The sequence below is a fragment of the Castor canadensis genome, chromosome 12, assembly GCF_047511655.1.
Source record: "Castor canadensis chromosome 12, mCasCan1.hap1v2, whole genome shotgun sequence".
Taxonomy (NCBI): domain Eukaryota; kingdom Metazoa; phylum Chordata; class Mammalia; order Rodentia; family Castoridae; genus Castor; species Castor canadensis.
In genome coordinates, this window is record NC_133397.1 from 96,046,985 (window position 1) to 96,070,020 (window position 23,036).

General features: G+C 40.4%; 1 long non-coding RNA gene across 5 annotated transcripts in view; it reads right to left on the reverse strand.

Moving 5' to 3' along the window:
• The window catches only part of LOC109678892 (uncharacterized), a 243,798-nt gene that overhangs the window by 104,145 nt on the left and 116,617 nt on the right, over positions 1–23,036 (reverse strand). For all 5 annotated transcript variants that reach the window (XR_012439861.1, XR_012439863.1, XR_012439864.1 and 2 more), the window contains one exon: positions 12,563–12,650. This is a non-coding gene — a long non-coding RNA (uncharacterized lncRNA). The remainder of the gene's footprint in view (positions 1–12,562; positions 12,651–23,036) is intronic.

A 23,036-nucleotide genomic window follows, 5' to 3' on the forward strand; every position in this document is an offset into this window, starting at 1 on the left:
ATCATGTGCTCAAAGTCCAATCCCATTGTTGTGTTTGCCTTTGATCTAATGTCCACATATGAGGGAGAACATACAATTTTTGCTCTTTTGGGCCAGGCTAACCTCACTCAGAATGATTTCCTCCAATTCCATCCATTTACCTGCAAATGATAACATTTCGTTCTTCTTCATGGCTGCGTAAAATTCCATTGTGTATAGATACCACATTTTCTTAATCCATTCGTCAGTGGTGGTGAATCTTGGCTATTTCCATAACTTGGCTATTCTGAATAGTGCCGCAATAAACATGGGGGTGTGCGGGTGCCTCTGGAGTAACCTGTGTCACAGTCTCTTGGGTATATCCCCAAGAGTGGTATTGCTGGATCAAATGGTAGATCAATGTCTAGCTTTTTAAGTAGCCTCCAAATTTTTTTCCAGAGTGGTTGTACTAGTCTACATTCCCACCAACAGTGTAAAAGGGTTCCTTAATCCCCGTATCCTCGCCAACACCGGTTGGTGGTGGTGTTGCTGATGATGGCTATTCTAACAGGGGTGAGGTGGAATCTTAGCGTGGTTTTAATTTGCATTTCCTTTATTGCTAGAGATGGTGAGCATTTTTTTCATATGTTCCTTGGCCATTTGAATTTCTTCTATTGAGAAAGTTCTGTTTAGTTCACATGCCCATTTCTTTATTGGTTCATTAGTTTTGGGAGAATTTAGTTTTTTAAGTTCCCTATATATTCTGGTTATCAGTCCTTTGTCTGATGTATAGCTGGCAAATATTTTCTCCCACTCTGTGGGTGTTCTCTTCAGTTTAGAGACCATTTCTTTTGATGAACAGAAGCTTTTCAGTTTTATGAGGTTGCATTTATCTATGCTATCTTTTAGTTGCTGTGCTGCTGGGGTTTCATTGAGAAAGTTCTTACCTATACCTACTAATTCCAGAGCATTTCCTACTCTTTCCTGTATCAACTTTAGAGTTTGTGGTCTGATATTAAGATCCTTGATCCATTTTGAGTTAATCTTGGTATAGGGTGATATACATGGATCTAGTTTCAGTTTTTTGCAGACTGCTAACCAGTTTTCCCAGCAGTTTTTGTTGAAGAGGCTGCTATTTCTCCATTGTATATTTTTAGCTCCTTTGTCAAAGACAAGTTGGTTATAGTTTTGTGGCTTCCTATCTGGGTCCTCTATTCTGTTCTGCTGGTCTTCATGTCTGTTTTTGTGCCAGTACCATGCTGTTTTTATTGGTACTACTTTGTAATATAGTTTGAAGTCACGTGTTGTGATACCTCCTGCATTGTTCTTTTGACTGAGTATTGCCTTGGCTATTCATGGCTTCCTGTGTTTCCATATAAATTTCACGGTAGATTTTTCGATCTCTTTAATGAATGTCATTGGAATTTTGATGGGAATTGCATTAAACATATAGATTACTTTAGGGAGTATTGACATTTTTACTATGTTGATTCTACCAATCCATGAGCATGGGAGATCTCTCCACTTTCTATAGTCATCCTCAATCTCTTTTTTCAGAAGTGTATAGTTTTCCTTGTAGAGGTCTTTCACATCTTTTGTTAGGTTTACACCTAGGTATTTGATTTTGTTTGAGGCTATTGTAAATGGAATTGTTTTCATACATTCTTTTTCAGTTTGCTCATTATTAGTGTATAGAAATGCTAATGATTTTTCTATGTTGATTTTATATCCTGCTACCTTCCTATAGCTATTGGTGATGTCTAGAAGCTTCTGAGTAGAGTTTTTTGGGTCTTTAAGGTATAGGATCATGTCATCTGCAAATAGGGATATTTTGACAATTTCTTTACCTATTTGGATTCCTTTTATTCCTCCTTCTTCCCTAATTGCTCTGCTAGGAATTCCAGTGCTATGTTGAATAGGAGTAGAGATAGTGGGCATCCTTGTATAGTTCCTGATTTTAGAGGGACTGGTTTCAGTTTTTCTCTGTTAAGTATAACGCTGGCTGTAGGTTTGTCATATATAAGCTTTTATAATGTTGAGGTACTTTCCTTCTATTCCTAGTTTTCTTAGAGCTTTTATCATGAAATGGTGTTGGATCTTATCAAAGGCTTTTTCTGCATCTATTGAGATGATCAAGTAGTTTTTGTCTTTGCTTCTGTTAATGTGGTTTATTACGCTTATTGATTTTCACATGTTAAACCACCCCGGCATCCCTGGGATGAAGCCTACTTGGTCGTGGTGAATAATCTTTTTGATGTGTTGTTGAATACAGTTTGCCATTATTTTGTTGAGGATTTTTGCATCAGTGTTCATTAAGGAGATTGGCCTATAGTTCTCCTTTTTGGAGGTGTCTTTGCCTGGTTTTGGGATAAGTATAATACTGGCTTCATAAAATGTGTTTGGCAGTTTTCCTTCCCTTTCTATTTCGTGGAACAGTTTAAGGAGGGTTGGTATCAGTTCTTCTTTAAAGGTCTGATAGAATTCAGCAGAGAATCCATCAGGTCCTGGACTTTTCTTTTTGGGGAGACTCTTGATTGCTGCTTCAATTTCATTTTGTGTTATAGATCTATTCAGGCGATTAATTTCCTCTTGGTTCAGTATTGGATGATCATATGTATCTAGAAATCTGTACATTTCTTTTAGATTTTCAAATTTATTTGAATATAGGTTCTCAAAGTAGTCTCTGATGATTTCCTAGACTTCCATGGTGTTTGTTGTTATCTCCCCTTTTGCATTCCTGATTCTACTAATTTGGGTTTTTTCTCTCCTCATTTTAGTCAGGTTTGCCAGGGGTCTATCGATCTTGTTTATTTTGTTAAAGAACCAACTTTTTGTTTCATTAATTCTTTGTATGGTTTTTTTGGTTTCTATTTCGTTGATTTCAGCTCTTATTTTTATTATTTCTCTCCTTCTATTTGTTTTGGGATTTGCTTGTTCTTGTTTTTCTAGGAGTTTGAGATGTATCATTAGGTCATTGATTTGGGATCTTTCAATCTTTTTAATATATGCACTCATGGCTATAAACTTTCCTCTCAGGACTGCCTTAGCTGTGTCCCATAGGTTCCGGTAGATTGTGTTTTCATTTTCATTGACTTCCAGGAACTTTTTAATTTCCTCTTTTATTTCATGGATGATCCATTGTTCATTAAGTAATGAGTTATTTAGTTTCCAGTTGTTTGCATATTTTTTGTCTTTACTTTTGTTGTTGAGTTCTACTTTTACGGCATTGTGATCAGATAGTATGCACGGTATAAATTCTATTTTCTTATATTTGCTGAGACTTGCTTTGTACACTAGGATATAATCTATTTTGGAGAAGGTTCCATGCACTGCAGAGAGAATGTATATTGTGTAGAAGTTGTATGAAATGTTCTGTAGACATCAACTAGGTCCATTGATCTATTGCATATTTTAGATCTTGGATTTCTTTATTGATTTTTTGTTTGGATGACCTATCTATTGATGATAATGGGGTGTTAAAGTCTCCCACAACCACTGTGTTGGCGTTTATATATGCTTTTAGGTCTTTCAGGGTATGTTTGATGAAATTGGGTGCGTTGACATTGGGTGCATACAGATTGACGATTATTATTTCCTTTTGGTCTATTTCCTGTTTTATTAGTATGGAATGTCCTTCTTTATCTCATTTGATCAATGTAGGTTTGAAGTCGACTTTGTCAGAGATAGGTATTGCTACTCCTGCCTGTTTTTGGGGGCCATTGGCCTGGTAAATCTTCTTCCAGCCTTTCATCCTTAGCCTACGCTTATTTCTGTTGATGAGATGGGTCTCCTGTAAGCAACAGATTGTTGGATCTTCCCTTTTAATCCATTTCATCAAGCGGTGCCTTTTGATGGGTGAATTAAGTCCATTAACATTAAGCGTTAGTACTGATAGGTATGTGGTGATTCCTGTCATTTAGTTGTCTTAGTTGTTTGAAGGTTTGATTGTGTGTACCTAAGTTGAGGTTACTCTCTACTGTCTTGCTTTTTCTTTTCCTGTGGTTTGGTGCTGCCTGCCTTTTCATGGGTAAGTTGGGTTTCACTTTCTTTGTGCAGAATCCCTTGCAGAATCCTTTGTAGTGGTGGCTTTGTGGTCACATATTGTTTTAGTTTCTGCTTATCATGGAAGACTTTTATTGTTCCATCTATTTTGAATGATAGCTTTGCTGGGTAGAGTGTCCTGGGGTTGAAGTTATTTTCATTCAGTGCTCGGAAGATCTCACCCCATGCTCTTCTTGCTTTTAATGTTTCTGTTGAGAAGTCTGCTGTGATTTTGATGGGTTTACCTTCGTATGTTACTTGTTTTTTCTCTCTTACAGCCTTCAATATTCTTTCCTTAGTTTCTGAACTTGTTGTTTAAATGATGATATGTCGTGGGGTAATTCTATTTTGATCTGGTCTGTTTGGTGTCCTGGAGGCCTCTTGCATCTGTATGGGTATATCTTTCTCTAGATTTGGGAAATTTTCCGTTATTATTTTGTTGAATATATTACGCATTCCCTTCGCTTGCACCTCTTCTCCTTCTTTGATGCCCATGATTCTCAAGTTTGGTCTTTTGATAGAGTTGGTGAGTTCTTGTATTTTCTTTTCACAGGTCTTGAGTTGTTTAATTAATAGTTCTTCGGTTTTTCCTTTAATTACCATTTCATCTTCAAGTTCTGAGATTCTGTCTTCTGTTTGTTCTATTCTGCTGGATTGGCCTTCCGTTTTGTTTTGCAGTTCTGTTTCATTCTTTTTTCCATATCCTGAGTGGTTTCCTCTTTAATGTTGTCTATTTTTGTCCTGAGTTCATTTATCTGTTTATTCGTTATGTTCTCTCTTTCACTTTGGTGTTTATGCAGTGCTACTATCGTTTCCTTTATTTCTTCTTTTGTTTTTTCAAATTCTCTATTTTTGTTGTCTTGGAATTTCTTGAGTGTCTCCTGTACATTTTGGTTGGCCCTATCCAGTATCATCTCTATAAAATTCTCATTGAGTACTTGTAGTATGTCTTCTTTTAAATTATTCTTGTGGGCTTCATTGGGTACTTTGGCATAGTTTATCTTCATTTTGTTGGAGTCCGGATCTGAGTACCTGTTTTCTTCATTCCCCTCTGGTTCCTGTACTAATTTTTTGCTGTGGGGAAACTGGTTTCCCTGTTTTTTCTGTCTTCCCGTCATTGTCTTTGGTGTTGTTACTGTCCCTGTACTGTGTGCAATTAAGTATTTTCTGGCTTGTAATAATAACAACGGTAATATTTAGAATGGAAGGGTGAGCTGAGATGGAAAGCAAGAAGTTAAAGAAATGGGAAAAACAAATACACAGACTGGAGGGAGAAAACAGAACAAGGTGTCAGACAAGAAGATTTCAAAGGTATAAACAGGGAGCTTTAGTGTACTAAACGACAGTAAGCTGAACAGACATTAGAGAGACAGAGGATTGAAAATCAAAAATAAAAAAAATAAAGATAACAATAAAAATAAAAATAAGTAAATGAAAGAAAAATCTATTTATAAAAATGAATTAAAATAAAATGAAAAAATAGAAAATTTAAAAAAAACAAAAAACCAAAAAACTTCCAAGTTCAAATGCAGTGAAGTCTCAGTCTCCAATCTTGGAGATGGTGCCTTAGATGTTGTTCTGTAGTTGTCTCATCAAAGGGGACGCATAAAGAAGAACAAAACTACACACACACACACACACACAAAAAAAAACCCACCAAGTGTCCCAAGTTCAAATGCAATACAGTATCAGTAAGTTTTTCAGCTTTCAGGTGTAATTTGGTTGTTCTCTCATCAAAGGTAGGGAGACAAAGAAAAAAAAAAAGAGTCTGGAGACAGTTCTGAGAATGGTATCTGCAACTGTGGCTTGCATACCTGCTGCTGTCAGCCTGCTGTTGCTGGAGGCATTATTTATGCAGATCTCTGGGGTGAGCTTAGCACTCACCTGGCCCTGCAGGCTTTGTTTGCTCAGATTTCTCCTGTGCGTGAGCCTCTGCTACAAGCTTTCCCCTTTCCAAGCACTGGGAAAGGTGACACTGCACCCGCATTCTCAGGCCTGCGTGTTTATTTACAGTTCATGTGGGAGGTGGGTCTTCCCCCCTCTCTTGTGCAGTTCTCCTCCCACCTCTGCTTTCACAGGCTTTCCTGCTCCTGATTACTGGGCGGTGCTGCTGCTCCTGCCAACTGCCATGTTTGTTTACAGCTCACGTGGAAAGTGGGTCTTCCCTCCTCTCCTGTGGAGTTTTCCTCCCTCCGCCACTCTCACAAGCTTTCCCGCTCCTGGTTGCTGGGCGCGCGCCCCTGCTCCCACCAGAGGCTCTCCGGCCTGCCCAGCTTATTTATTTACAGTCCCAGGAACGATTCCCTTCCCCCAATCTTCAGCACTCAGGGCGCCCCACCCTCTTTCCAGCGTGTCTTCATTGTTCTTATTGCTTATTACTCAGTTTCTCTTTTTTCCCCGGGTGGCGGTCAGTCTGTCCAGGGGGCTATGCTGCTCTGGCCCAGGCTTGTCTGTGGGAGTACCGTGGTACCGCAAAGCTCACCTGGTCCGCATCTTCCCAAGCCCTCTGGGCGCTGGCGACTGGTGGCCCAGGGGCCCTCCTTGTTTCTCCATTTAATGTGAAGTGGAGATTCTCTGCGCCGGTTAGAGGTGTGGAGGGGTCAAAGTTATGACTTTTCTCAGTGATTATGCCTGCAAAGTGTGTCTCCGGCGTCTCTCCAAGATTTCACTATAGGGAGGCTCGCTTTCTGCTTCCTCCCTCTAGCCACCATCTTGGAATCCCTACAATTTTTAATCTAATTGTAAAAATGAATCCCATTCTTAAAGTCTCTAAAATTTTCAGTGAAAGTATTTCTGGGCTTTTCTCTCACAAACCTCTGCTATGTCCTTTCAAAAATATTTGAAGCACTGTAAGAGATAATTAATGGTTTAATTCAACTTTAAAGTATCTGTGGTCCCAGCCTTGTAAAACAAGCATGATAGTGACTGGTCAGGTATACATTCAAAAGAACCTTTATCCTAACTACACGTTACATGCTTATACACACTCACATTCTTAAATACATCACAGTCATGAAAGATCAAATTATAAATACTCATGGAAAATTTACTTCATAACCACTCACTTAGACTGAGAGTTTTTAAAATCAGCAGTGGGAAGTTAGAATCATAAATTTTTAGAATGAGAATTAGAAGATCACATATTAAACAATACTATTTTGGATGAGAAAACTAAGAATCAGGGATAGAGTGATGTTCCCCACAGACAGTCATGTAAGGTCCAATTGAATCAGCATCCCCAGCCCCTGGCTAGAACACCATTTCCTACACATTACTGGAATCATGTACATTACAAACACCTCTGCTGGAGACTACACTTTGCACCTCTTTGATTCCTCTTAGCACTTAGAACAGTGCTACCACAGCCTGAGTATCCCTTGGATCCTTTCTGATTGTGAAAAAATTCCAGAACTTTTTTAACAAGCTGATCAGTCTCTGGATTTCAGTTACTCTGAAACATCCCTTGGCTTCCACTTCATTAATTCTGAAGTCTCTTCCTAAGAACCATCAATCATCACGTTTTATCTTCACCATAAGTAAAGCAAAAAGGTCTCTTACATTCCAGAGTCTTGATAGCCCTCTGGGACCACTTCCTCCTGGACAGTGGGCTGCCATATATTCTCAGGGACACAACCACCTGGCCATGTCCTGGCAAAGTCTTATGTTGGCAACTGGTTCTTGGAGAACCGTGCCCCCCACACACACACACCGAAAACCTTATAAAGCAGAAGTCTGAGATTTTAGTGCTTTCCATAAATCTCCATCTGCCTTGGGTGATCATTACTGATTTGATCCACCTGTGCCTTCAAAAGTGAGAAAAGTCTAGTCACAGCATGGTTCAAGTTCAGACAAATGAAAAGCATATCCAATCTTCCTTCTCCCCTTCCTGAAGAATACAACCCACCTCAGTTAGCTCAAGTTGAGATTCTGGGTCTGCTGTAGCTGGATCTTCTGTGAATGAGTGCATGGATCTTCTGCAAATCCATATATGTGAAGACAAAGGTACTGGATGAGAATCACATGGGAGTTCAAGAAATCTAAATGTTACAAGAAATTCTACATTTTCCTCCAAAAGAATACTGAGGAACCCTACCACAATTGGAGTCTATAACCCCAAATGGGTCTACCTCTGTCTGAGATTTGTGGGAGAACACACAAATGTCCAGGCAAAGAGAGGATCCAGGTCCCCAGAGCACTTGAGCTGCTGAGATGGGAGCTGTTCCTCTACCTGCCTCATCTGGAAGCATCTCTTGGGAACTGGCATAGAAAGTATGGGTCCTAGGAGCACTGATGTGGGCCCAAACAGACCCCTGGTGGACGTGGGCCATGTTGGCAAGGATTCCACAGTAAATGCAGGGTACAATTTTCAGATTGTAGCAGGAAGAGGGCTCCAACCAGATGAAAGTCAGGATCAAGAAGGGTTGTGAGTGGCTAGTAGATAGCTCCCTGTGTGTTAGGTTACACCCAGTGAACTACTGGCTTACTGAGGGGTTGTGGGAACCAGCCCCCCAAAAGCAGTCTTTGCTGGTGTCCACTCAGAGGGGTCAGACCTACAGCCAAAGCTTAGGAGAAAAAATTTAACTGACTAGAGTTTAGTCCACTACTACACTGAAAACTATGGAGTTTATCACAACTTTAATCATGAGGCTACTCTCTGCCTCCCCTAATGGTTGAAGGGATGGGGAACATACCTCACCACCACCAGCATCAGCATTAGGAAGTAAGGGACAGTGTGGGTATGGAGAACAGCAGGCCAAGCAGGCTTCCCACATGAGGCAAGGCTCATATATGTGTGTGTGTGTGTGGTGGGGGGAGGGGGATGCTATGATAGCCACATATGAGCTCAGATGCCCTTCCCAGTGACTCACATGTCCATGAACCCAGGAAACCAGCACAAAACCTCTCCCAGCATGCCCTTCAGGTCCCAGGGAGAAAGGAGGTGGGATTTGGTGGAACATCAGCTGGAAAATCCTGCTTCAATCCTACAGGAAACTGTAATTGGCCTCAGCCCACCTCATGAGGTTCTCTTCTCACAGCACTGAGGACACTTGCGGATTGTCTTGGATTGGGTGCCCAGAAGCAGACCCCAGCATGGCTTCCCATGCAAATGCTCCCAGAAAAGAATCATGATCAGAAAGCAGGGAGGCAGGATGGAAGTCAAGTAAGGTTGTGAATTTAGTGGAGCTCTGACCTTGGCTCATCCTCAGGGGACTCCAGGGAGCTCCAAGGAGCATATTTCCATGAGGGTTGCCCAGGCCCTGTTAGCTCCTGGACCTGTGTTCTTGGACCTCTGCGCAAAGCAATGTAGTATCAAGAGCAGTTCCCTGAAGGAAGCCAATCCAGGCCTGTAGAGGGAAGGGCTAAGCTGGAGCAAAGAGGGGAGAACAGAGCCTAGGGGTGGAGCCCACAGACATCTGGCATAGCACCAGCAGCACAGCTCCATCTCCAGGGAGCTTCAGGGAAGGTGAACCCACCTCTGAGTCCCACATGGACAGCCCAGCACCATATGAGCACCATCCTCAGTTCCACATGACTGAAGAGCCTCCCTCTGGAGCCAGAGGCTGGTAGTCAGGTGAATACAGGGCACCTGTGTGGGCTGGAGCAAGTGAGGCACAGCAGAAGCAGCTCATGCGAAGTTGATCTGCCGGTTCAGCATTATGTGCTCTTTCCTTGCCTTGCCCTCCAAGCTGTGAAGACCTTCAGCCATAGGTGGAAGCCCTCCTTACCCAGCTACATGCTGCTTCCCTAACATGTGATATGTGGGCACTCAGGTGGGAATTACCTGGAACCTGGGATATAACATCCTAGTCCCCTTCCATGTTGCAGATTGCAAGGCTCCCAACCAGGAGGGGTCATGGGAAAGGCTGTCCCCTACTCAGGGCTCAGGTCCTCCCATAATTGAGAAAGCATACCCAAGAGCCAAGAGTCACAGACACTGAGAAAGGGTCTGAGATATGGCAGTCAGAGATGGTCCAGGAAGATCCCAGGGCATGTACCAGATTAAAACAGAAAGCTGAAGGAGAAAAGGGGCAGGGGGAGGAGAGGGGAAGAAGAAGAAGGAGGAATGTAGCAAGTAGGAAGTATTTCTTGGGGGAAAGCCTGAACCTGAGCTTTGAGGATGGCAAAATTCATAGAGACACTTGCTTCATATAAAACTAAAGGGACACAACATCTGTTTATTTTCAGACTATATTAAATGGATCCTTACTTAATGTCTGAGAGAGAGCTGGAAATATGAAAAGTTTACTAACCTTTCCACTTGACATGTAATTTTAAAATGAAATCTCTCATTGCAATAGAGAGATGCAAGAGAGATGATAAGATAAGATAAAGATAGGATAGGATAGATGAGTTGATAGATAATAGGTAATAGATAAATTGATACAGTAGATAAATACAGGTAGGTAGGTAGGTAAATTGATTGACTGATAGACAGATAGATAGATAGAGAATTTCAAACCAATTTTAAGTATACCTAGCTGTGTCCATCTATCTCATCAACTGCACACAAAGATTTCATAGATGTGTGTATCTAATACATGAGATGATCCTCTCTTCCAAGGATGATCCTTTGCAAACAGCTTTTGGGCACTCAAAATGGTGTAAAGATATGTCAAAGTTGATCAAAGCTGAAGAAATCAAACAATCTGAATACAAAGCCTCAGACAGCATGCCTGTCAAAGTCTGTGATAAAAGGCCTTGGGTCTCAGCCTTAATTCTGGAATGATGTTGTGAGTGACTGTCAACAATTCCAAAAACTGCAAGTCTTTCATTTTCCAGGGACCCGGTACATGCTTCTTTCACAAAGTAAGAAGAGCACCCTTTCACCTCTGTCAACTCATCCACAGGTGTTACAGTTAAATATATTTCTGACTGAAATATGAGAGCCCATGATAAAGAAAGGGATGGAAGATTACAAGCTTCTCTTTCTCCTCAACTATTTACTAGTCCTGATTCCAAAAGTTATTCAAGAAAGCACTGTTTTCTTGGATCTTTTTCTTACTGATGTCCAGTAACTTAAATATTATGATAAAGTCAACAATGCCTAAATATTATGATATAAAGGCATTACGTTAGGTTATATGACAGAAGAAGAGAGGGAGAAAAACAAAGACCTTTGTGTAAGAGAGATGCACACAAAGATGTATTCACAATAAAACAGGAAGCAAATACTCATGACAATCACAGTCCTCATTTGTATAACTGGTCATAGCTGGTATTTATAACTTCAGTTGTACAGTATCTATGTAAGTTTGGTTCCAGGACACCTCCCAACACACACACACACCAACCCTAAATCCACAGATGCTCAAGTCCCTTATGTATAATGGTGTAGTAATTCCCTAGAGTCCACACACATGCTGCTGTATACTTTAAATTATCTCTAAATGACTTATAACACTTAATAGAGTACAGGTGAAATATAAATAGTTTAGACTATATCATTTAGAAAATAATGACAATAAAAACAGTCTGTACATGGTCAGTACAGACACAATTTTTGTTATGATTTTCAATCCACAGTTGGTTGATCTGAGGATGTAGAAACAACACAAAAGTGCCAACTGTATCTTCTTTCACTTCTCATTCCATATTCCCTTTGCCTTCAGCAGTCACCTTGACAGATCTATATCTGGTAATTTTCAGTTGACCGCACTCATAAGGCATAACAATATAAAGATATTCCAGAATATCCCAAGGGATATTCTGGGGTCTAGACATCGCTTCCTTACTTCCACTATGGAGTATGGGGCCATGGGCATTCAGGACTCTACATAATGTAATTCACTTGTGCTTTCAGGGCCCACTTGGTCAATAGTGTATAAGCCTCTTCCATTTGATTATGGCATGTTGCTCTGTACACCCAACTTTGTGACCCACCAACTCTGGTGGGTCATATACTAGTTTGTGATGGGCAACTTGGTCACAGAGTAACCTGGTGACTCACAGTTATACATTCAGTCACTATGGACACTCAGTAGCAGACTAAGATCTAGCTCTCAAAAGGAGGGTAGTTCTCTGAAGAGGATGACAGGGACATGCTCCAAAATTAAAAGATCTGAACTATGATTCACCCATAGAGACCAGCCTATGGTTCCAAAGTATATCCCTGTATGCACTGAGATTTGAAGCACCCTCCATCTGCTGGACTATGTGGCAAAGCAACTGGCACAACAGCCTAGACTTATGGTAGAACCTTCTCCTGTTCTGTACTTGACTCAAACATATCAGTTTTTCATTTCTTTCAACAAATGGGTTGATGTAACATGCCCAAATGAAAAAGAAGATATCTCCAAAATCTAAAGAGGCCGAGTTGGCATTGTGCATCTTACTTGGCTGAAAGAGAGGCAACAACATATCCTTCACCTTAAAAGGGATGCCCCTCACCACCAGACTTCTAGAAATTTCACTAAGGTAGAAGGTTCCTGAATTATTGTTAGAATTGCTTCCATTGGTAGGCATAGTATCTTTTCACTAGATCCTATCAGCAGATCATGGAGGCAATGACCCGGCAGAACATCATGTAGAAGGCAAAGAGATCAGGATTCCAACAGTATGATACCTGAGGACTGGAGAGTTGATACACCCTGGGGAAGACAGTGAAGTTGTATTTCTGGCCTTGCCAGATGAAAGCAAAACTTCTGGTGCACCTGTTGATAGGAATAGAGAAACATGAATTCACCAGTCAATAGCTACATACAATGTGTCCATTTTTTGAGCAATGAAATCACATGTGATATAGGGCTGCAGTTGGAATCACCAGCTAGTTAAGCTTAGAATCATGCACTCAAATTTTCCAAGATCCACTTGTCTTCATAAGCAGAATTGTTGAATAGGGATGTGGTGGGAATCACTGTCCCTGCATTGTTCAAGTCCTCAATGATGGCACTAATCTCTTCAGTTGCCCCAGAAATGTGGTATTACTTTTGGTTTACTGTTTTCCTAGGGAGTGGCAGTCCTGGTGGGTGCTACTTGGCCTTTACCACCATAGTAACCCTTATTCCCCAGGTCAGGGCAAAAACATGGGGATTCTATTGCTACTTAATATATGTTCATGACAACTCTGCATCCAAGAACTGAGAAAGTCCCTAAGCCCACTTAGGGACTGGATGCACTGTGAGACAGACACAGGATAAATCTCCATTGGTCATTCTTAACATGTCACTCTCTAGTAACTTCCATGTTCAACATCTGGTGGGTTCAGTAATGGCCACCTCCATACTGTTTCATAATGTTTTGACTACTGGTCTTCTCTTTCCCACACTCATTCCTGGTTCAATAGTGTGTACCCTCTCACCTCAGGTTTTGTGTGTGTGTGTGTGTGTGTGTGTGTGTGTGTGTGTGACTGGGTTTGAACTCAAGACTTTGTACTTGCAAAGCAGGCATTCTCCACTTGAGCCACACCTCTAGTCCATTTTGCTCTGGTTATTTTGGAGATGGGGGGGTCTTATGAGCTATTTGCCCTGGCTGGCCTTGAACGACAATCCTCCTAGTCTCAGCCTTCCAAGTAGCTAGTATTACAACTACGAGCCACTAGCACCTGGCTCACCTGGGCTCTTATAGCACCCTTGCAATTCCCCTCCTATTCTTCACTACTGTTTCTTCTACCCATTTTACATTCTATTTCCACATTATACTTAAAATATAGCTCCAAATATGTCATTCTCCTGCTCAAATCCGCTGAAAACTCCCTAATATCAAACTATACACACGGTCCTTTGCATGATACTAGCAGAGGCCCCCCATTATTATGCTCTGTACCGATGGTTCTCAAACCTTCTAGTTGCAGGATCCCAGGGTTCCAAATAGATCTTGTTTATGTGGGTTACACCTTTCAATATATTCCATATTAGAAATTAAAACTGAAAAATTTTATTAAACACAGGACTACACACTACTAATTTTATTTGTCATCAAAATAATGGCATTGTCATAAATAATACACTCCTAAGTATTAAAATGGCAAATATCATCTTACTGCTAGGAAAATCATTTTGTCCTTGTAGACCTACTGATAGGGTCTCAGTGTCCACCAGTATTTCCAAAGCATACTTTGGGAACTGTTGCTTAATGCTGAAGTAAAATAAGACTGGTCTCACAACTTCTAATCTCTTGCCTTTATTTGATCTGTTTCAAATGTATACAACTTCATGGGACTATCAATGAAGGAACCCCACCCTCCCTTGGCCAAAGGGTAAACACATAACTCAAAGTAGATTGCTCAGATACTGTACTCTAGAATTTTAATTATGAGCAGACTAAAGTAATATGCTGCCCACTGAACTCGAAAGAAGTGCTCTAAAGAGAGGTGGTCCTTAGAGCTTTCTAGATTCCCAGAGCCGCTTTACTTCCTATCCTGGTTCTTTCTTTTTCCTCAGTTTTGTGAGTCATCCCATATCCTCCCAATAAAGAATGTTTGTTCCCTACTTAACCAGGGTCACTTCCTGTTGCTTATAGTCAAGGAACTCTGATAAAATAACTATCTGCCACAATGCATATTGAGAGCAGGGCAAGTGCACCCTTACTAATCTTAGCAAACCACAACATATCTTCATTCTCATTCTCACTCTCTCTCTCTCTCTCTTCCTCCCTCCCTCCCTTCCTTCCTTCTTCTCTGCCCCTCTTTTTCTCTCTCTTCATAATCACACAAAGGATGAATCAATACTAACTTCAAAAAGTGAGCTCCCTAAGATGATTTGCTAGCAACCCAATCTCCTCATTGAATGACATCAGCGCTCTCTTTGGGATGACATATGAAGACTTGTCAGAACCCAAAACTGGATGGAAGGGCAGAATCTGATGCTTCTACCCATTGGTGACCCAGACCTTACCAAAGCCCCCAGCAGTAGGTACACTGCCCACAGTTCTGGGGAAGAGATAGATACTTACCAGGAGATGGAGAAGTGATTTATGTTTCCTGAAAGTTAAAGTAAAAACTTAAAGCAAAGTAGGAACAGAAATTCTGATCACACAAAAAGCTGAAGATAGGTGTCTAAGACCAGGAGTGTCAAGAACATTGGCAAAAGCACAAAACAGCAAAATTTAAAAATAGGTAAATTCAAATTTAAAATTTTGTGCTTCAAAGGCACTATCAATAAAGTGAAGAGTACCACCAACATGATCAGAGAAAATATTTGCAAATCATACATATAACAAAGGACTTATGTCTAGAATACATAAAGAAGCCTTACAACTCAATAAAAATAGACAAATTTATACTAATTCTTCAATTTTTTGATCTACATAAAGAATGTTGCAAAATATAAAAGAAGAAGAAACTAGGAATTGAGAGCATAAAGATCTCATCCTCATGAGCCAGGAAAAAGTGCCAAGAGCAGCTCGTGACAGGCAGAGAGAGTCCCACAGAGGCAGCAGGGGATGCTAATCTCTTCCCTGAGCATACTGAAGCTAATGACAGGCCTCTCCCTCAGAAAACAGACCTCAGATGTGTGTGGATCCTACAGATGAATTATCCCCAATTTCTACTTGATACTGTCAGGATAGTGAGACTCTGACTAGGGCTGAGTAAAAGGTCTAAGACCACATGAACCATCTCCACCTCTACCAATGCCTAGAACAGAAGATGTAACACCCATGCCCATCTGCATCAGTTCTGCTACAGGATTAATGGAAAATGATGCTTAGTCACCAGCTATGGGCAGTACACCTGTGTTTGTGAGCCTCCCCCCTTCATGCTATTCTACTTTGTGTAGCTGAATACCTCTTCTTACCCTTGTCCCCCATACCTCTTCCATCTGCTATGTCTGTGTCTTTAATAAAATCCTCCAGCACTACCTCTGTCTCCAGCCATATGTGTGTGTTTTTATTGATAGATAGATAGATATGAAAACTTGTATGCAAATATGCATAGCAGCATTACTCTTCATATCCAAAAGGAGGAAGCAACCAAAATCAGTTGATTTCCATCAACTGATAAATGGATAAAGAAAACACAGAATATTTATACAATGGAACATTATTCAGCCATAAAAAAGGATGAAGTACCGATACACGCTACAATATAGATGAACCTTGAAGAGAATGTGAAATTGAAATTGTTAAGACTGAGAATATTATGAAGAAAGCTGTCCCGAGGGCCCCTAAACTTCACAGGAAGCACAGAAAGCCCTCTGTCCTCTCACTGTGACCTAGTTTTCATTAAGGCTGCTCCCTCCTCACTTCCTCCCACATACAGAATGAAGTCAGCATGATGTGTGCACTTGTCCCCAGAGGACAGAAATCCAACCCTGATTCCATACATACCTGTGTGGTCAATGCTATCAAAAGTAAACTCATTAATCAGAGCCCTGATAGGGTGATTCTGGAAAATGAGCTCTTGAAGAAGAAAAGCCACTGCAACCTATGGCATACAACTTTGCCAAGATGTGGCCACACCCCTCCATGGCAGAACCAATAGTAATTGGCTTCCTATGCTGCCAGTAACCTTGAGTCAGGGCACTCAAATGACCTGAAGGAGGGCCCTGGTGAAAGGCCCTCTCAGAAAAGCCAGGATCTGGACCCCAACTGCTTTGCCAGTGACAGGACGCTTGCCTTAAAACACCAACTGTAAGTAATCAAAGAAAGAGTGTATTTGTAGCTTTGCCTTTAGTTAGTCCTTTAAATGAAATGGATTTAAACATAAAGTATGCTATTAACTTTGAAAGATGGGTGGGACTGTGAGCTGCTTAGATAAAAATGAATTTCAGATGATGTTAACTTTTTAAAAAGTTATATTTTAAAAAAGTGGTACTGGTTCCTAGCATGCACAAAGTCCTAGGTTTGATCCCCAGCACTATAAAAAAAAATTCATACCATGGCATGGTGGTGTACACCTATAATCACAGCTTTTGGGGGATGGAGGCAGGAGGATCCTGAGTTTGAGGGCATGCTAAGCTACATACCTAATTCAAGGCCAACTTGAGCTTAAACAAAACCAAAGACTGAACATGTAGCTCAGTGGTAGGGCACTTGCCTAGCATGTGCAAGGCCTTGTGTTCAATCCCTACCAGTGGGAAAAAAAAAAAAAACAGTGGTATTGCTTCATATCCTAATCCACCAAATTACCCCTTTATAGATGAGAGTTTCAAGTTAAAACTGTTTTAAGGATGTGACCCAGAGCTCCCTCAGGCATCTGGGGGAGGGCTTCCAGGGTAACTTGTGCTGTAAGAAAGAAGCAGAGGCCTTTTGTCTCCAGAAATACAACCTGGGGGGGTCTAGCATCAAGGGAAGTGACCCACTGTCACTAGGTCAATTTTCCATTACTGCAACAAAATATAATCAAAATCAAAATACAAATCAACTTAAAAAAAGAAAAGGTTCATTTTGGTTCACAGCTTCAGAAGTTTCAGTCCACAGTCACCTGGCCCCATTTCTGCTGGGCCTGTGGTGACATTGTGGTGGGATGCACAGTGGACGAGGCTGTTAACTTCATGGGAGCCCAGGAGCAAAGAGAGAAATGAAGGAGCTGGGGTCAAAAATACCCTTGAAGGACACCCCCCCCCCAAAAAAAATACATGTCCCCAGTAATCTAACTTCTGGTGTTTAAATCCAAGCTCTGCTGCTGTGATCTGAAGCCAAGTAAGTACCCTTCAAGTACCTCAGTTCTCATGGCAGGAACAGCAATAGTGGCCACCTCACATGGTTGCTAGAGATCTAAATGAAAAAGTAAAAACTGAAATTCCTAGAACAGGGTCTAGGTATCTTATTGCCTATATAATAAGACATATGGTTATGTCATCACTGTATTAAAAAATATATTGATTTAAATAAAGGAAAGTACTAAACAATACACTAAGGCAGTTTATTGACTAGAACTTTGAGGAACAGTAACTATAGTGTCCAAAAAACCCCTCTTACACTGGTTGAGACACTCATTTTGAAGACAGGTGCCCAGAGAAAAACTACTGTACTAGAAGACCCCACTGTGTACTTGGAATGGGCAGAGACAGTAACACTTTCTGGAGAGAGTATATCATTGTACAAGGTCTTAGAATAGCTACAGCAGAAGTAGCAGCAGACACCAAGAGCCTGTCATTGGCCCCATCAACTATTCAGCAAGACAATGAGTCACCCAATATCAAAGTCACTCACACTCAATCTTTTGAGATAAGCCATCCTAGTCTGTTCCCGCTGAACTTCTCCCTTCAAAAAATTAGAAATTCTGCCCCTTAGATTGCCTTCCACAACCTAGTCCCATGAAATTAGCCAAGGCCCTCTGAGGAACCAGGCTAAAACCTGCCAGGTACATCTTGATACATCCTGTCCTTTAGTTTATCTGCCTGTCCTTTGGTTTTTGATAAGAGTTAAGAAGCACTAACATCTGGGCACTGGTGACTCACGCCTGTAATCCTAGCTACTCAGGAGGCAGAGATCAGGAGGATCACAGTTTAAAGCCAGCCCAAGCAAAAATAGTCCATGAGACCCTGTCTTGAAAAAACCCATCACAAAAAAAGGTGTGTAGCCCTGAGTTCAAGCCTTAGAACCACAAAAAAAAAAGAAGCACTAAGAAAATAAGATGCTAAGCTGAAGAAAAATATCATTATATTCTGATTATGAAGAAACATGAATTCAGTATACAATGCGGAAAACACAGAAAGGTAAAAAGAAAAGGAAAAGCCACTACAACTGGATCCCAGCTTCTCATCATCACCAAAATTTGGTACCACCTGCCTTCCTGACTTTAGGCATGCTGGTGGTCATGAGTAGTATTAAAACTGTGACTTGATTTTTAGTTAAATGCATTTAAATTAATTGATTGAATGTACTTTTCAGGTAATTGCAGTTGTTAGCATCTGAATGGTCATTTGTGAGGTACCTGTTCAAATCTTTTTTCCAACTTCTTATTGGGTTGTCAGTCTTTTTTACACTGATTTGTAGGAGTTGTACTTTATATGATCTAGATATTAGTTTTTTAACAACTTGTATTTCATAAATATCTTTTTCCCACTTTGTCATTTGCATTTTTACTGTCTTACTGGTTTCTTTATTAACATATGTTCATTTTAATTTCAGTTTTATTGTTGTTTTCCTTAGTAGTGTCTGTTTCAATCTGTTTAATAAATTTTGGCCTTCAAAGGTCATAAAAATACTTTTTTTGAAAATCTTTCTTGTTTCAGCTCTCAACTTAGATCTACACAATTCAGCTATAAGTTATTTTTATGGATAGCATTATAAGAGTTGTCAGAATTAAAATGGAGTAGGTGTGTCAACCATAACAAAAAGTAAATAAGGCTGGGAGATTATGAAGAAAGGGTTCTCAGGTAGAATTGCCTAATTATAGCTAGCACCAAAAACTGCCAGAACCCCAACCTTGCACAGAGGCCACACAGCCTTACACAAAACATACTTCTCCAAGAGCATCTATCCAGCAACTGTATGTTCAGAATCAGACTGGTGCCACCCTCATTATTAACTCTCGTTGCCAAGGATTATTGTTTCAAAATATCTTCTATAATCCTCATTTTTGCTCTTTTAAAAAAACTTCCCTTTGCTTAAACCTTTTTGAGTATGGTCATAGTTTACTATGGCATGTGTATCCCACTGCAATGCTCTGCTGTTCCCAAATAAATACCACTGTTCTTTGGAGAATCTCTCATTGTTATTTAAGTTGGCAGCATACAATGGGGTGAGGACTTAGTTTCTCCAGCACTATTTATTGAAAGACTCTCTCCACCCCCACTGTAGTGCAACCAGCATCATAAATCAGACAGCTTTTACTCATGAATCTGTTTCTGTACTGTGCATTCTGTTTCATTGTCTATCAGTTCTCAAATACCACACTGCCTTAATTAATGTACTTTATAAGTCTAGATGTCAAGTCAACATAAGCTTTCTAGCTTCGTCCTTTCTCAACATCGACTTGACTATTCTTGACTTTGCATCTTTATATAAATTTTAGAATCAACTTCTCACTTCTGTTATTGGAAAAATTAAGCTGGGATTTGATAAGAATTACATTTGAAGAATTACATCTGACATACTTACATTATTGATTCTTTGATGTATTAACATGGTAAATCCATCCATTTATTTGGATATTTTTAATTTTTAATTATGTTGTATTGTTTTTTATTTAGCAGTCTTGCACATCCTATATTAGACTTATTCTTAGGTTTTTGATGCCTTGCAGTGCTAAGCGGAATGATTTAAAACTGTTTCATTCTCTATTGTTGTTGGTACATACTGTAGATGAGTAGATTGATACAACCATGCTGACTGTCTGCATATCTAAGGTGCAGACAAATTCAGTGCTCTACCCTATCTCCCCAGCTCATTTTTCACCCTTTTGCAATACAATGGAAAAATAAAACTAAACACAATGCAAAAACAACCACATTACTACATGTAACAACCTGACTGACTCACAGGCACAATGTTGGACAAAAGATAGATGCAAGCACAGTATAATTTCATTTTATCTTATCTATACTAGATGGAACCAAATAAAATTACCATTTTAAGGATAAAAATAAATCAGCAATTTCATCTGGTTCAACAGAATATAATGTTCACATACAGGCAACACCAATCAGTAATATTAGCAGTCAGGACTTCCTTGAAGGGAGGAAGTGACTAAGAGAACACAGGAAGGACTTCTGAGTCGTTGGTAAGGCCCCTGTATCTTAATCTGGGTGCTCATATGCACTTTGGTTTTTATGAAAATTCATCAAAAAATATACATTTATATTTGTACATCTTTATGTGCAAGCTAATTATGTAATTTATGGCTAAAATAGGATTCTTCTTGCCTCAGTTACTATTAGTCAACTTTGCATTTACTGTAACATGCCTAACATAAATCAACTTAAGGAGAGGAAAGGTTTATTTGGGCTCACAGTTTTGGAGGTTTCAGTAGATGGTCAGTTGGCCCCTCAGTTTTGGGGCTGTGATGAAGCAGCACATCACTGTGGGAGCATGTGGCTAAGAAAGCTGCTCACCTCATGGCCAGAACAAGAAAGAGACAGAGAACCAACAACAGACCAGCATCCCAGAATCCCCTTCAAGGTTATGTCCTCCAATGACCTAAAACTTCCCATCAGGCCTCACCTCTTAAGGGTTCTACCCCCTCTCAATAGCTCTAAGCTGGGGAGCAGGGAGCAAGACTTTAGCACAGTGGCCTATGGGGGACAATCAAGATCCAAACTGTAGCAGCTTTGTTTTAAGAACCAATATAATACATATTAACTATCAAAATACAGGTGAGATAGAATTCATATATCCAGGATTTAAAAGAAAATCATCAACAAATTGTTCCTTGCTTCTTGGAATGTCATTCAGGTCAAAAATAAAAAGGCAATAGTGTGGAAAGGAAGTGGGGGTAGATATTTTTGCAGAAGAGTGTGCTGTCTCCAGGTCAGCCCGATGGGAGGGATGGGTGAGCTGCTTCCTCCTTCATCCTCAGCCTGCCCAGTGCTATGATAACAGAATAGCCGAGAGCAGGAAATTTGTAAAGACTAGAGATTTATTTCTTATAGTTCCAGAGCTAGAAGTCTAAGATCAAGGGCCCACATCTGGTGAGGGCCTTCTCGTTGCATCATAACAATGCAGAAGACATCACATGCTGAGAGAGAGCAAGAGCAACTTGCCTTTGTAACACACGTACTCTTGTGATAACAACATTGATCCATGATCTCAAGTCTCACCTCTCAACACTGCCATTGGAGATTAAGTTTCTAACTTTGGGGAACATATTCAAACCATAGCACATGTGCATGACATACTTCATGATTTAATTTATATTTATTATATAAAATATCCATAATATCCATAATAAGCAAGTCTACAGAGACACAAAATAGCTTAGTGGCTACCTAAACCTGAGGGATAGGATGAATGAGTAGCAACTATTAATTGGTAAGGGGTTTTGTTTGATTGTTTTGGCAGTACTGCAGAACTGAACCCAGGGCCTCACACATTAGACAAGCACTTCTACCACAGAACTAAGCCCCCAGTCCTACGGTTTCTATATGATATGATAAAAATTGTCTAAAGTTGATTGTCTAAAGTTGATGGTGGCAATGGTTGCACAACTAAACAGCCACTGAACTGAAAAGTTTAAGTGAGTGAAGTATATAGTATGTGAATTAGATCTCAATAAAACTGTTGTAAAAAAGCACTGGTCGTTCACAGACTAGATCACTTTAAGTGGAACCTAAGGAAAGGCTTCAAGAAAAAAGTGACTTTGAAACTGATGACTCTGACGCCATGGAAATGGATTAAGAACATGTGGGGCAGGGAGAATAACAGGAGTGAAGTGGGGAGGGAACTATGGGATACATTCAGGGAACAGTAGGTTGTTCAGTTCAGGTGGTGGCAAGGGCCCATGATATAGATGGTGTCATGTTAAGGAAGGCCTTGGATTCTGGGTGGAAACATCCAGACTTTGGACCATAAACAACCAGAGGCTAGCTGATCTGAACTGAGTATAGACTTTATGCTGCATGTGTGCAACCAGAAGGGAAACAAAGCTGCTGGAAGGTTACACAATGTCACAGTTGATCACTGTGAATGTGAAGGAAGCAGCTATAAACAATGGTACCTATTGCAAATGCTGAGGTTGTAAGAGCTGGTCGCTTACTCCCTGTTTACAGCTGCTCCAAGAAATACATGTGAAATAATTAAACGACATTGTTGGGTAGGGGGAGAAGTTCAAGCTGATGCTTCAGGTGTGAAAGATGATAACATGTGATGCAGGGTGGTTCTGGTGTTGTAGACACCTGAGCAGACAGCTGGACATGAAGGACTTCAACAACAGAAAAAGATTATGAATTAGTGCTGAGAACTTGTAGCAGCCATGGGTTTAAGGTTGACAGCACTAGAATAAGAGCATGGGGAAGAGATAAGATGGAAGAAAAATAGCTTGCAGCTAAAACAGAAAAATCCCTTTGGAAAAGAAGAGGCATGAGAGGTGTCAAAAATGAAGTGCACAGGGTCAAAGAAGGCAAGGCAACTCTTGGCAGGACCTCAGGTGGGTACAGAATTACACTTGAATTTGGGAAAGAAAACTACTAGATGATGAACAGATTGGGAGCTGGCAG